We start from the raw sequence: 14,100 nt of genomic DNA on the forward strand, positions 1-14,100 counted from the left end.
TATTTAGCTTTACCACATGAATTACCTTACCTTTGAATCTACAGGGTCTTTGGCTCTCGGTGAATGATAAAGTAGGAGCCATAAAACACTGCTAGTGATGCTGTGTAAATAACTGTCAAAAGGCCACGCGATATACTTGTAAAAAACCCAGCGGGCAAAGCATGCCTTCAAATAATGTTAGTCAGTTAAGTCCCTGTGACTTTAATTATTCCTGCAGCTATAAATAAAATGCTAAGTAGTCTTACGGAGAACAGCCCAACACCCCCAGAAGGAGCCTATGGAGGGGTGAGTAGAGCGCGACTTCACTCGGACGACAGAGACGTAAGTCCGCCCGGGCCGCGCGCCCCTATGACCCGAAACTCGCCCGCCGCCACCATAGCAGGAAAAAAGAGATTACCTTCCCGGCGAGCCGACCACCGACAGGATTGAGGTGGAGCTATTACTCTAGCTCCAGTCAGCAACCCTGTGACGGCCGGTAGCTGCTCAACCCTCCTACAGGAGATGGCCTGCAGCCTCACTGGAGGTAATCAGGAGAGGGCTGGTAGCCGCTCATGCCTTCGTCAGGAGACGGCCGGTAGCCGCTCTGAAGGTGCCCTAACAGAGATGGCCTGTAGCCACTTGACCCTCCTACAGGAGACGGCAGGTAGCCACTCCCGCCTTCGTCAGGAGATGGCCGGTAGCTGCTCCAAAGGTGCCCTAACAGAGACGGCCTGTAGCCACTCGACCCTCCCACAGGAGACGGCCTGTAGCCACTCGACCCTCCTACAGGAGACGGCCAGTAGCCACTCCGAAGGTGCCCTTGAGTTGGCCTGTAGCCGCTCCCCTCCACAGGCCACAGCCAGTAGCCGGGCCTTGTGATGGCCGGTAGCCGTGCCCCTGGAAGGCTACGGCCAGTAGCCAGGCCCTACGAGAGGAGACGGCCGGTAGCCACTCCTCCGTCAGGTGCTGACTCCCCTCCACAAGACTACGACCCAGAGGGAGGCCTCAGCTTGGAGGACTACTGGAGAGGCCCCGTGACCACCACTGGCTCTTCTCACTACAGCTGCTCCCTGAGAGGCCTCGCCTGACAGACCCCGATGGAGGCCGATGCCGCAGCCCACTCCTGACGGCGTCCCCGACCACTGGACACCGCAGCCCGCAGGACCTCCAGACCACCCCCAGGACCCCAAGCGGGACATCCCTACAACCCGACGCCAGAGGCCCTTGTCCTCCGTCAGGAGCCTGAGTGAACGATTCAGGCAGCTGTTCAGTCCCAGCCCAGAGGGCCAGACTCCAGCCCCAAGTCCTTAGAGCGGAGGGCCCTTCACCACCCACAGCCCCGGACAAGAGAGGACGCCCCTACGCGTGATCCCATGGCCCCTGAATACGGAGGCCCCCGGTGGAACTCAGCATCATCAGTAGTCAGACTGAGTTGCTCCCGCCGCCCTTGTACCTGACCGCCACCGCACCCAGTCCTGATAGTGAGTGACAGTGAAAGCACAATGAAAGTGATACAGTGAAGCAAAGGCAGATCAGTGAATTACTAGAATAATGCAAGTCAGAAATAAAAGCTGTCAGTGTTAGTGTAAAAGAAAGGTGGAATAGACAAAGTGACTGTGAGACAGTAAACACGGCCTGGCAATGAATAAAGTGTCTGAGTGAACACAGTACCATCATAGTGACACAGTCTCACGCTGAGATCACTCAGAGGCTCCAGTGCTGTAGTAGTAATTAATAACGTGACAAACAAACGAGCTAGACTGCCAACAGTGATAACCGTGCCACGGCCCTAGCGAACAGAACTCCACCTGACAGATAAAACCTGGACTTCCCCCAAGTGACAGTATTTGGTTTCACTTCCCTAGGACACCTGATCATAGTGCTATTCACTTTACCTGATCTTGTCTCAAATAGTATCCTGCGTGATACTAATAATTACTCTTGTGACATCTACCAGTTCCACTTGTAGAATTTAGCAATACACATGTAAGGTTGTTGCCTTGAGTTTTTGTGTCCTGCCTCTCTTTTATTTGTCTAAGCTCCGGTCTAGAAAGAGAACCCAGCAACACACTAGGCGTTAGAGGGACGGGAAGCTGACCCTAAAACACCTAGCATTACAATAATAATATGTCAGTGCTGGAGTGGGACGCCTTTCCGTGGTGGTACAGATATACATCTGCCTGGTAATACAAACGTACCAAACGTCCCTTAGCTCATTCCCTATCCTCATCAGTGAAGACTATGGACTTTGCAAAAGACGACAGGCTCAGCGGCATTTTACCGAATTCACATTCAGATGAACATGAGGGTGGAACAACAACAACAACTAGGCAATTTTACTCAGCTTCGGAGGGACATATCAAAGTAGAGGGGTTAGGTTTAGCTTTCATGGACCCTGAAATAGCAGCCGTGGCAACAGAGGGCATCACAACACCCCCATGAGGTGACAACGGAGAGACAGGTAGGGCACGCAGGACGTCCGTGCATATGGGCATATGTCTTATATGGCCGCGTGCCCCTATTCCACGGAGTGCACCCAGTGCAAACATCTCAGTGCGGGTGCATTACCCTCCAACCGATCCAGCCCTCACCAGAATTGGGGTGGAGCTAATAAACTAGTTCCAGACAGCACCCCAGTGATGGCCAGTAGCCACACATATAAGGCAACGGCCTGTAGCCGTGTAGCCGTGCACAAGCAGCGGCCTGTAGCCGTGCACAAGTAATGGCCCACAGCCGTGCACAAGCAACGGCCTGTAGCTGTGCACCAGCAATGGCCTATAGCCGTGCACCAGCAACGGCCTATAGCTGTGCACCAGCAACGGCCTGTAGCCATGCAATTGTGATGGCCGGTAGCTGCAAGAAAGAGACAGCCAATAGCCACTCGTAGTGCTGTCCACCCCCCCGCCTGCAGAACCTGTGATGGCCGGTTGCCACATGCGGGGAGAGAAAGGCATGCCCTCCTTCTGCAGTTGCCTCGAAGGACATGACACCAGTGACGGCCAGCAGCTGCACCAGTAGACAGGGGACGGCCTTTAGCCACCCCTCGCCTACACATTACCCTTCATATGGGACTTCGGCGACAGTCGGTAGCCATGCCTGTAGGCAGGTGACGGTTGGTAGCCGCACTTCGTCTGCGGTCCTGTCAGGGAGTCAGGCCCCGGTGACGGCCACTTGCTGCACCGACAGGAAAGGGACATCCTCCTCCCATTGCCCACGGGACCTCAGCAACGGCTGGTAGCCATGCCAGGGAGGGACACCCCAAAAGTCCCTTGCCCCCTGTGACTTCATAACCTGAGGGAGACCCCCACTCGAGCCACCCCACCGGTGGCAGAGCAAGTCCCACCTCTAACTCCCCAGCCTGAGGCAGCCTCCACGAGGAGAACCTCCTGATAGTGGATTGGTGGAGAAGACCTGTATTGACTCTGGGGCTGCACTCCATCCAGCCGGCACCTGAGGGCGACCAGCACCTGTCAGACTCCTGTCGCCAGCAACGCCACAGCCCTACCCTGACTGTGAAGCAGCGGGAGCGAGACTGCAGCAGATGGGCCCTCAACGCCGCCCCTAGTACCCCGGGGTGCGACCTCTCCAGTCCGGACGAGGAGCAATGCCCTTCCCGCACTGGGCGCCTGCAGGAGCACCTACAGAAGATATTTGGCCTCACCCCCAAGGGCCAAACCCCTATACCTAGCCTCTCCAGTTCGGGGCCCGTCATCATGCCCGATCATAGCCCACTCCAGAGGATGATGCCCTTACCAGTAGTCCTGTGCCCCCTAGATGAGAAGACACCTGAGGGGACTCAGCCGACACTGGACTGACACCTGTGAGCCGCCAGACGGCTGCTCCCTTGCCCCCACCCCTACCGTGACTGTGACTTCCATGCCCGTGGAGTAAAAGTGAAAGTGACAGAGTACAGTGACAGTATTTAACTACCTCAGCTCCACTGTCTGTGAGATGAGACATTAGCAGTGTTCTACCATCCTGCCCAACTCAGTGAAAACAGGACATGTGTATGATTATTATAAAATATATGCAGCCCAAGAATTAAGTGTACTTCCAACTTAAGTACAGTGTCTGTCCGCCTATTCTCGAGACTGGTGGTATCCAGCGTGATACCTGTAACATATCTCTGCCAGTCCGACCTTTGCCTTTGTACAGAGTCTTGTGGATTGTCAAGTTTCCCTGTGTTAAGAATTTGGTAATATACATGTAAGGTTGTTGCCCTTTGTTTTTATGTCCTGTTCCTCTCACACTGTGTCTTAGTTCTGGTTTAGAAAGGGAACCCAGCTATACCTTAGGTGTTGCTAGGACGGGAAGCTGCCCTAAAAACACCTAGCATAACAGACCCCTTCAACATGAGAGGCCTTTCCTTAACTGAATAAAACCGTCTGGAAGTAGCAAGTAAAAGACAATAGTACATGTCACTGGAGTAAAGGGACTAACCATATCGCAAGAATTATACCCACAATTGGATTTATTTATTTATTTACTTGATTTTATTTTATTTTTTGTGGGGAGGGGGAGAAAAACAGTTTCGGCTCGACTTGGGCTCTCCTCAGATCCAAGTTGGGCCGAAAGTGTTGGATCTCCCCAGTAAATAAACAACTTTGTTGGTATGGGCAGTAATTCTCCCATTTTATCAAGTCTTGGCATTGTGATAGTAAGACTGTAGTCAGTTTGTTTTCACCTGATGGAACTGAGCCACTCACAAATTGAATATTAAATTATGGTCGTACAAAATTCTGAGTCTTGTTTATGAAATAATAATGAGTCTCCTAGGTTAGAGTAAACGCTTTTGCTACACCCGACTGAGACTGTAACTCCTCCCCCACCCTCCCTTTTTTTTTTTTTATGATACTCTAATCTACTTTAGCAATTTGTCATTAAAATGCCGATTATAGCGACTGAGGGCAACACAACACCCCCAGGAGGAGCCTACGGAGGGGCAGACTGAGCGCGACCCGGCCCGGGCGACAGGGACATAAGTCCATCCGGGCTGGGCACCCCAATGACCCGTAACTCGCCTGCCGCCACCATAGCAGGAAAAGGAGACTACCTTGCGGGCGAGCTGACCCTCGACAGGATCGGGGTGGAGCTATTACTCTAGCTCCAGGCAGCACCCCAGTGACAGCCGGCAGCCACTCACCCCTTCTTCAGGAGACAGCTGGTAGCTGCTCCCGTCTTCGTATTGAGATGGCCAGTAGCCGCTCACCCCTTCTTCAGGAGACAGCCGGTAGCTGCTCCCACCTTCGTCTTGAGGTGGCTGGTAGCCACTCCGAAGGTGCCCTTGAGACGGTCAGTAGCCGCTCTCCCCTCCTTCAGGAGACGGCCAGTAACCACTCCTGCCTTCATACTGAGATGGCCGGTAGCCACCCTGAAGGTGCCCTTGAGACAGCCAGTAGCCACTCCCACCTTCGTCCTGAGATGGCCAGTAGCCACTCTGAAGGTGCCCTTGAGACGGCCAGTAGCTGCTCACCCCTCCTTCAGGAGACGGCCGGTAGCCACTCCGAAGGTGCCCTTAAGACGGCCAGTAGTCGTTCACCCCTCCTTCAGGAGACGGCTGATAGCCGCTTCCCCACACAGGCCACAGCCAGTAGCCGGGCCCTATGGCAGTAGGCTGCCAGCAGCCGCTCCTCTGTCAGGTGCTGCCACACCCCCACGACCTGATAGCCTCCAGGAGGAGGGTCCCAGTCCCGAGGACCTGAGGAGAGGCCCTGTGCTATCTCCAGAGTTGTACGCCGCCCAGTCAGCTCCAGAGGGACCCTACCTGACAGACTCTGACGACGACAGACGCCGCAGCTCACTCCTGACGACATCCCCAATGGCAGCAGTCACTGGAACCCCGCGGCCACCCCCAGGCCCCCAGGTGAGGCCTTTCCCCCCCCCCCCGACGCCAACGACCCTCATCCTCCATCAGGCACTTGACTGCGCGTTTCAGGGAGCTGTTCGGCCCCAGCCCTGAGGGCCACACTCCAACCCCCAGCCCTGACAGTGCAGGGCCCTTCACCGCCCCTAGCCCTGGACGAGAGAGGATGCCCCTACATGTGATTAAGTGGCCGCTGGATACAGAGGCCACCGTTGGGACTTAGTCCCTGTCAGAAGTAGGGCTGTGAGTCCTCCCGCCACCCCACTAACAGCGCCACCGCCCCACCGACAGTGAGTGACAGTGAATAGTGCAGTGACAGTGTGATAGTGACTAGAATATCGGGCAGGCGATATCCAATAGAATATAACTCCAAGGCCTAGTAATATGTGCTAATCAAGGTCCGGGCAAACAGTGACGCAGTGAGAGTAAGAAGAGAGGTTTAATAAGAGTGCAGTGATTTCAGTAAACATCAGACTCGGCCTTTATAGCGTAATTCCTCTGCACTACACGACCAGTGTAATACTTGCCCAGCCTAAGTACAGCTTCTATTTCCCTCCAAGTGACAGCGAGCTATTCCCCCTGCCCGAAATACCATGAACACTAATTATTGTGCCATTCACCTGCTATCCTGAGCTATTGGTCAAATAGTATCCTGCGCGATACTACGATAGCAGCATATGACTTATAATTACCCAGATTCCTGTTGTTGTGACATCTACCTGTTCCACAGATAGAATTAGTCAATACACGTGTAAGGTTGTTGCCTTGAGTTTTTGTGTCCTGCCTCTCTCTTACTTGTCTAAGCTCCGATCTAGAAAGAGTACCAAGCTGCATACTAGGCGTTCAAGGGACGGAAAGCTGACCCTTAAACACCTAGCATAACAGTCATGTTTAGAAAAGGCAGTACCAGTGGCTCTACGCCCATTCTATAGCACTTCTTCGTGATACCATCATAGTTTAGCATGCAAGTGATGGCAGTTGTATACCAGGTTATGGGAAGAGTTATGGCAAGGGAGGATAGAAAAAACGGGAACAGGAAATCATAACAACTAAAGAACTACCGTATCAAACAGTGGAATGGGCAGCACATCCATTCCCTCACCATTCAGACTTTCATTTTCACTAGCTCTGTGCTGTTATTGTAGGTACACCTTTTCTCTTTAATTCCTTCAGTCCAATGATGTATTTTTTATTCTTGCTCTCCCCAGACTATTTTATTGGACTTGAATATTTTCGAAGTAGAGGGGTTAGATATAGGGTTAGATATAGCCTTCATTAACCCCTTTGCAGCTAGAAATCCTCCCAAAGCTGAATAAAATCGTCCGGTGGTAGCTGATATATAATGAAAAATACGTTGTTGAGTTGAAAGGGTGTTAAATTACTAAAGAGGAACGCTTTCACATGGTGGCACTGATATGACTGGTTGGCTCCCCTGCCTGGTTATTACAAAAGTCCCACAACTCCCCATCTCCCTGAAAGGAGCGTGGCCTGCAGGCGGAAGATAGCCTCAGCCTCCAGTCCACAGGGTTCACGTTCAGATGAGCCTGGGATTTCAACTACTACTACTACAGCTACTACTACTACAACTACTACTACTACTACTACTACTACTACTACTGTCCTCATGTTTTATTTTTTCTTGTTATGTTCTTGTGCACTTGAGTTCTTATGCTCTTTTGTTGCCATGTACTTGTGTTCTTTTATACTTATGTTATAATCTTGTGTTCTTGTGTTCTTATGTTCTTGTGTTATATTTTTGTGTTCTTATGTTATTGTGTTATATTCTTTTGTTCTGATGTTCTTGTGTTATGTTTTTGTGTTATTTTCTTTTGTTCTTATGTTCTTGTGTTCTGTTCTTTTCTTCTTATGTTCTTATGTTCTTATTCTCTCCGACGAGGAGAACATGTTTTCAGCGTTGTTTGTTAGTTACTTTGTCTGTCAGCAGGATTACTCAAAAACTAAAAGAGAGAGTTGGACCCAATTTGGTGGGTAGATAACCCATGTCCCAGGGAACAATCGATTAACTTTTGGGACTGATGTTTGGTAGTTTGTTTGTCTGTTAGCAGGATTACCCAAAAACTAAAGGAGAGATCTGGACCAAATTTGGTGGGCAGATAGTTCATGTGTCAGGGAACAGTATATTAACTACTGGGACCGATCCGGATAGTATTACAGATTCTGGATCCGGAAAACACTTTTTGCCAAACCCTAATCAGTGATGAGAACACCTAACCCATTATGAAGAGTGGTTTGGAAATTACATTGCCCTTGTCGGAGAGATGCGCTCCACTGAGTGTCCCTCTAGCGTTCTTATGTTCTTGTGTTCGTATGTTCTCATATTCTTGTGTTTTTACGTTCCTATGTTCTTGTGTACTTCTTAGTTCTTTGTTTTCTTATGTTCTTGTGTTCTTAGTTCTTTGTTTTCTTATGTTCTTGTGTTCTTAGCTCTGTGTTTTCTTGTGTTCTTGTGTTCTTAGTTCTATGTTTTCTTATGTTCTTGTGTTCTTAGCTCTATGTTTTATGTTCTTCTGTTCTTAGTTCTATGTTTTCTTATGTTCTTGTGTTCTTAGCTCTATGTTTTATGTTCTTCTGTTCTTAGCTCTATGTTTTCTTATGTTCTTGTGTTCTTAGCCCTATGTTTTATGTTCTTCTGTTCTTAGCTCTATGTTTTCTTATGTTCTTGTGTTCTTAGCTCTATGCTTTATGTTCTTCTGTTCTTAGCTCTATGTTTTCTTATGTTCTTGTGTTCTTAGCTCTATGTTTTATGTTCTTCTGTTCTTAGCTCTATGTTTTCTTATGTTCTTGTGTTCTTATGCTCTTGTTCTTATTTTTGAGAAGCAATAGTAGTAGTAGTAATGGTGCTGGCGGTGGTTATAATAGTAGTACTAGTACCACTACTAGTAGTAGTAATAGTAGAAGTTGTTGTTGTTGTACTGGTGGTGGTAGTAGTAGTAGTTGTTGTAATGGTTGTGGTGGTGGTGGTGGTGGTGGTAGAAGTAGTAGTAGTTGTGGTGGTGGTGGTGGTAGATGTAGTAGTAGTAGTGGTGGTGGTGGCGGTAGAAGTAGTAGTAGCAGTGGTGGTGGTGGTGATGATGGTATTATTACTATTGTTAGTAGTTGTAGTGGTGGTAGTAGTAGTAGTAGTAATGGTAGTGGTCGTAATGATGGTGGTGGTGGTAGTAGTAGCAGGAGTAGGAGTCTATCTTTCTATCTCATCCTCAGCCTCCCCCTCTCCCTCACCTCACTCATATACACTCTTCTTGTCGGTCTCTCATTCTCTGTCCTCATTACATGGCCAAATTTTCTTGTTAACGCTTTCAATCACACCCACATCAACACCACGACGCTCCTTTACATTACATCCTCATTTGTCCGTGTGTCTCTCCATGGAACTCGACATGCACCTCTCAGATAATTTATGTCCACTGCCCTCACTCCTGACTCGTGCCCATCCAACATGGTCCAAGCTTCACTCTCATATGCAGTGACTTTTTCCTTCCATACTCACCTCCCTATTTCTTATCACTGCTTTCGGTGACTCAGAAACCTTTCTTCCCTGCTATGCACTTTCATGCACTTCATCTAATTTCCATCCTTACTCATCACACTGCCCAAATATTTGAAGGCAATCTCATTCTCCATTTTTGATAAGTAATTCTTCATGTGTTTTCTGTGACTTCATTTCTCTCATAGACCATAACGTTATTCTTAGCTACATTCGCGTTCAGATTCCATTTCTTACATACGCCCCAAACTCATGCACCAAGTCTTGCAAATCCCATTCATCTTCGCTTAACAAAACTGTATCATTAGCAAACAAGAGTACAAGAAGTTTTCAAACCCAGTCCTCTCGAACACAACAACATCCACTGCCCCACCATGTATCTCTTGTATAACTCCATCCACACATAGAAGAGGCATGGAGATACGCACATACGTTTCAGTTTAACGTTTCACTTAGTTCACTCTCCACGTGTACTGCAGCCCTAGTGCCCTCATACATACCCTTGGCAGTATTTAACAGCTTCTCATCTACTTATTTTTAGTACCTTCCTCCATGAAAGCAATATACAACTGACTAAGAGGGTGTATGTAGGTGAGGAGGGGGAAGGGAGAGGGAGAGGTAGACCGAGGATGAGGTGGAGGGATGGAGTTGAGAGGTATATGAGGGAGGGGGGGGTGAGTTGGGGGGAGGGTAGTCAAATGGTGGGTGACAGAGCGACTTGGAGGCGTTTTGTCTGCGGCCACCCCTTGCGGGATTGGGGCGTCGGGCTATAGATAGATAGATAGATAGATTTCCTTCTCTAAATACTTAATATCTTAGAATGAATATCTAATCTACGAAATATCATAAAAAAAATAAAAATCAACTAATTCCTCGGTTATTTCCCCATCTCTATCGACATGTATCACTCTATATATTTTTCCTGTTACACTAAGTATTTTTCCATTACACTAAGGAGACAAATACCCCTATGTTAGCTACACACTTATATTTCCCATTTTCCTTTGCATAGGGGAACTCTAATACCTACCTTTCAATCCTCCAGGACTCTACCTTCCTCCCAGGCCAATCTGCACATCTTCCTAAAATCAAATTAGTATTAATAGTCAAAAACGGAGTGAAAGAATTATCGTTGACGCATAAGAGCAATGAAACAAGGCAGAGTAATATAAATGGCTTCACACTGGAGTACATGAGAAAAATGGGTATGAGGATTCAAATGATAATAATAATAATAATAATAATAATAAGATGATGATGATGATGATGATGATGATGATGGTGATGATGATGATAATAATAATAATAATAATAATAATATGATGATGATGATGATGATAATGATAATAATAATAATATGATAATAATAATAATAATAATAATAATAATAATACATGGTAGGTGGGCTCTCACCATCCACTCACTCGATGTAGGTCTGCACTCAGGTGACTGCCCTTTCCTCTCTTCCCTCCTCCTTTCCTTCCGTCCTCTTCTTTTTTTTTTTTCTTCATTCCTTCCTCTTCCTAATGCCTACGGGTGACTCTGCACTCCCTCTTCAGTCTTTGTTTCCTTCATTCTTTCCTCTTGCTTCTGCATGTGGGTGATTTTACACTGAGTGACAAGCCAAATGGTTTCCTGTACACCAGGAAACCATTTACTACGCTGGGTGGTAACCAATAACCAAATTATGGCGCCTGGTGGTTTAGTGGGTAATTAAGGCGCTCCAATCGGATTGAGCCGGTGAAGGTTTATATCCAAGGGGTGGTTGGGGTTTATTGCTCACGTAATGCCACTCAAGGATGAGTGAGGCTGGTCACTCTCATCTTAAATGTCAGGACTAATTTGCCAAACCCCGGGATTCTACGCTTTTCGTGGGAGAACGCAAGATTAGATGATGATGATGATGATAATTAATGATGATGATGTCCGTGTACCACGATATCATGGGTTAAGGATAGTGTAAAAGTGTGAGAGAATGTTCCCCAAAACATCAGAATGATCGAAGAAGTGGTGACACAAGAGAGAGAGAGAGAGAGAGAGAGAGAGAGAGAGAGAGAGAGAGAGAGAGAGAGAGAGAGAGAGAGAGAAGGGGGAAGTAATTAATTCAGACGCCTTCACGTGGTGGCATGGATATAAGCAGGAGGCTCTGCTACCTGGTTATACATATGTCCATCACCTCCTTCACTTTTCTTCGAAAGGAGGATGGTGGACTACAGGAAAGGGTATCTTCAGCCTGCAATTCACGTTCAGATGAGGCTGGGGTTGCAAATGCTGCTATTTACCATTCAGCCTGCACACTGCAACAAGACTACCTCAACTTACTTCAGGCATGAGTGAAAGACAACGGGCTGACAATCGTTCCATCCAAATCCACTACTACACTAATCACCAGCAGCAGCCCTCACCACAGGTACACACATAGCATCGCATTCAACAATGTTCCCGTCCCGGACACCTCCTCCACTGAGATCCTTGTAGTGACATTAACACCGGATTCACCTTCAAGGACCATATACAAAACATTAAGAGGTTGTGCACCCCCAGACCCAGTGCACTCAGGGCAACTACAGGGCCTGACTTTGAACAACAAAAAGAAACACTCTCCTTATTCTACGTGAGTACATTAAATGAGGGATGTCCCATGCCTCTGCGGCCTGAGCCTCCATCCTGTCTAACACCCACTATAACACCGGGGGGCGCGGTAGCACAGTGGTAGCGCGCCGGACCCGTAATCGGGGGATTGCGAGTTCGAGCCTCGCCCGGGCTGCCGTGCCGGGAGTGGTAGCTCGCTCCTGTAACCCTAGCGGGGCTATATAGTCCAATTCAGGGCTTAGCTCGGGGGAACTCCATTTCTCCCATTTTCTCCCACTATAACACCTTGCAGGCCATACAGAGCAACGCCCAACGTATCATCACTGGCCTCACCAGAACAACTCCACAACTTGCTTGCACTTTTAAACTAAAGTCCCTGTTAGAGAATTTCTGGGAATGAAAGACAGTCTTATACAGCAGCTTGTGCCAACGAATAACACCCATGACATTACACGACAGAGCCACAGAAACTTGATATACAAAAGTCACCACACAACCATTATCAAACCCTCTACGACACCCCACCTCCAGACATTCGAACACAAGCAATGATGAAGCACCTCTTTACTCAATTCACGAGCAGGGCAATACAACACCTCGATCAGAACACTACCGGTATAATAAAGCCCCCTCCTGGCATCCATTCATCAGAGACATCCTTAAATTGCGATGATCGACCCCACCAGCTAGGCATAAATCAGGACATCACTCAGCCCTCCTCAGTTATCGGCTTAGATTCGAGTTCGGTGAAATTACAGATGACACGTGGCCTACTTGTAGAATAGGACGACACAACATAACCCACACAGATGAGCGCTGCAGCACATGCCACACTAAGACAGATACAACGTCAACGGTGTGGGGAACCTATGACATGACCCCATTATGTCAGTAACCAACCTGCGGGACGGGTGTGCTGGGCCAGGCATGACCGCGTTGCAAAACAAGAACAGCAGCAACAGCCCTTCAGCACCAGCCCTTAACACAAGGGAACGAGGTTAAGTGAGGTAAGTACGTACTCCCTAATTTTAAACGTTCTGTATGGTAGTGCTTGGTTTAGTAAAGACATCGGTATAAAAAAAAAAAAAAAACATAAAACACTGATAATGATAAATGCACGCAGTGACAGATGAACAACCAGGGTAATCTATTGTCAGTCCTTATTATGGAGTGAAAAGCTGGGAGAGATCTATACATCTTTAATTTGGTCTAAAATTGACGTCTGTCCATCTTGAATGTTGAGTTATACCTGTAGATTAGCACTAGAATATGATGCCAGTCACGAAGATGTGCTATGGAGATGTAGAATCATAGCATTGCCTTTTTCTGCCATTTAGCTGTGAGAAATAAGCTACAAACGGACGAAAATTTGAGTCAAGGTGAAATGACTATTGATGTGGAATAAAATTGTTATAGGTTGCGCCGATGAAGGACGGAACAACAACAACAACAAAAAGATATTCTGGGAGAAATCTGATTTTGATTCGTATTTAAGTGGATTTGGGTGATTTCTTAAGACCTCTTCCTTAGCGATTTATTCTAGATATTACTCCTCAACACTCCCTTTGATGGTAGTGATGTAAAAAATGACTATATTAAGATATACGAGTAAAAAATATTAAAGGAATGGTGTCCCACGGTAATATATATATATATATATATATATATATATATATATATATATATATATATATATATATATATATATATATATATATATTGTTAAGAAATTTCATGAGATTTCTGTGCCTAATTTTGTGTGAAAAATATTGTATCAACATGGGTCCAGTTCTAAGCCATTACGGAAGTACGGTTACTGATGGCCTTATAGGAGAAATTCCCCCGTAACGTCATCAATAACAGTGGCTCCGTAACGGTTGAGAATTGGACCCATGTTGATCTAGCATTTTTTTTTTTTCTAACTAAATTGACTCTAGAATAACATTTCTAAGTTTCTCGCAAAATATCGCCGAACACCCTGTAATACATGTCCTTGTACTGAAAGGATCATGAAATTCTTGCTGTATTCTAGGTGGCATTGGAGGCGTCGCGGCATGTTTTCCTTAGCGATTTATTTTGCAGATTATGCCTTAGCTTTCGTTTTGTATTGTTTATATCGCTTTAATATCAACGTGGTTTGCATCAGTAACATACAAGAGAA

The sequence above is a fragment of the Coenobita brevimanus genome, chromosome 53 (assembly GCF_032717465.1).
Source record: "Coenobita brevimanus isolate Jiangsu-jjx chromosome 53, ASM3271746v2, whole genome shotgun sequence".
In the NCBI taxonomy this organism is placed as follows: domain Eukaryota; kingdom Metazoa; phylum Arthropoda; class Malacostraca; order Decapoda; family Coenobitidae; genus Coenobita; species Coenobita brevimanus.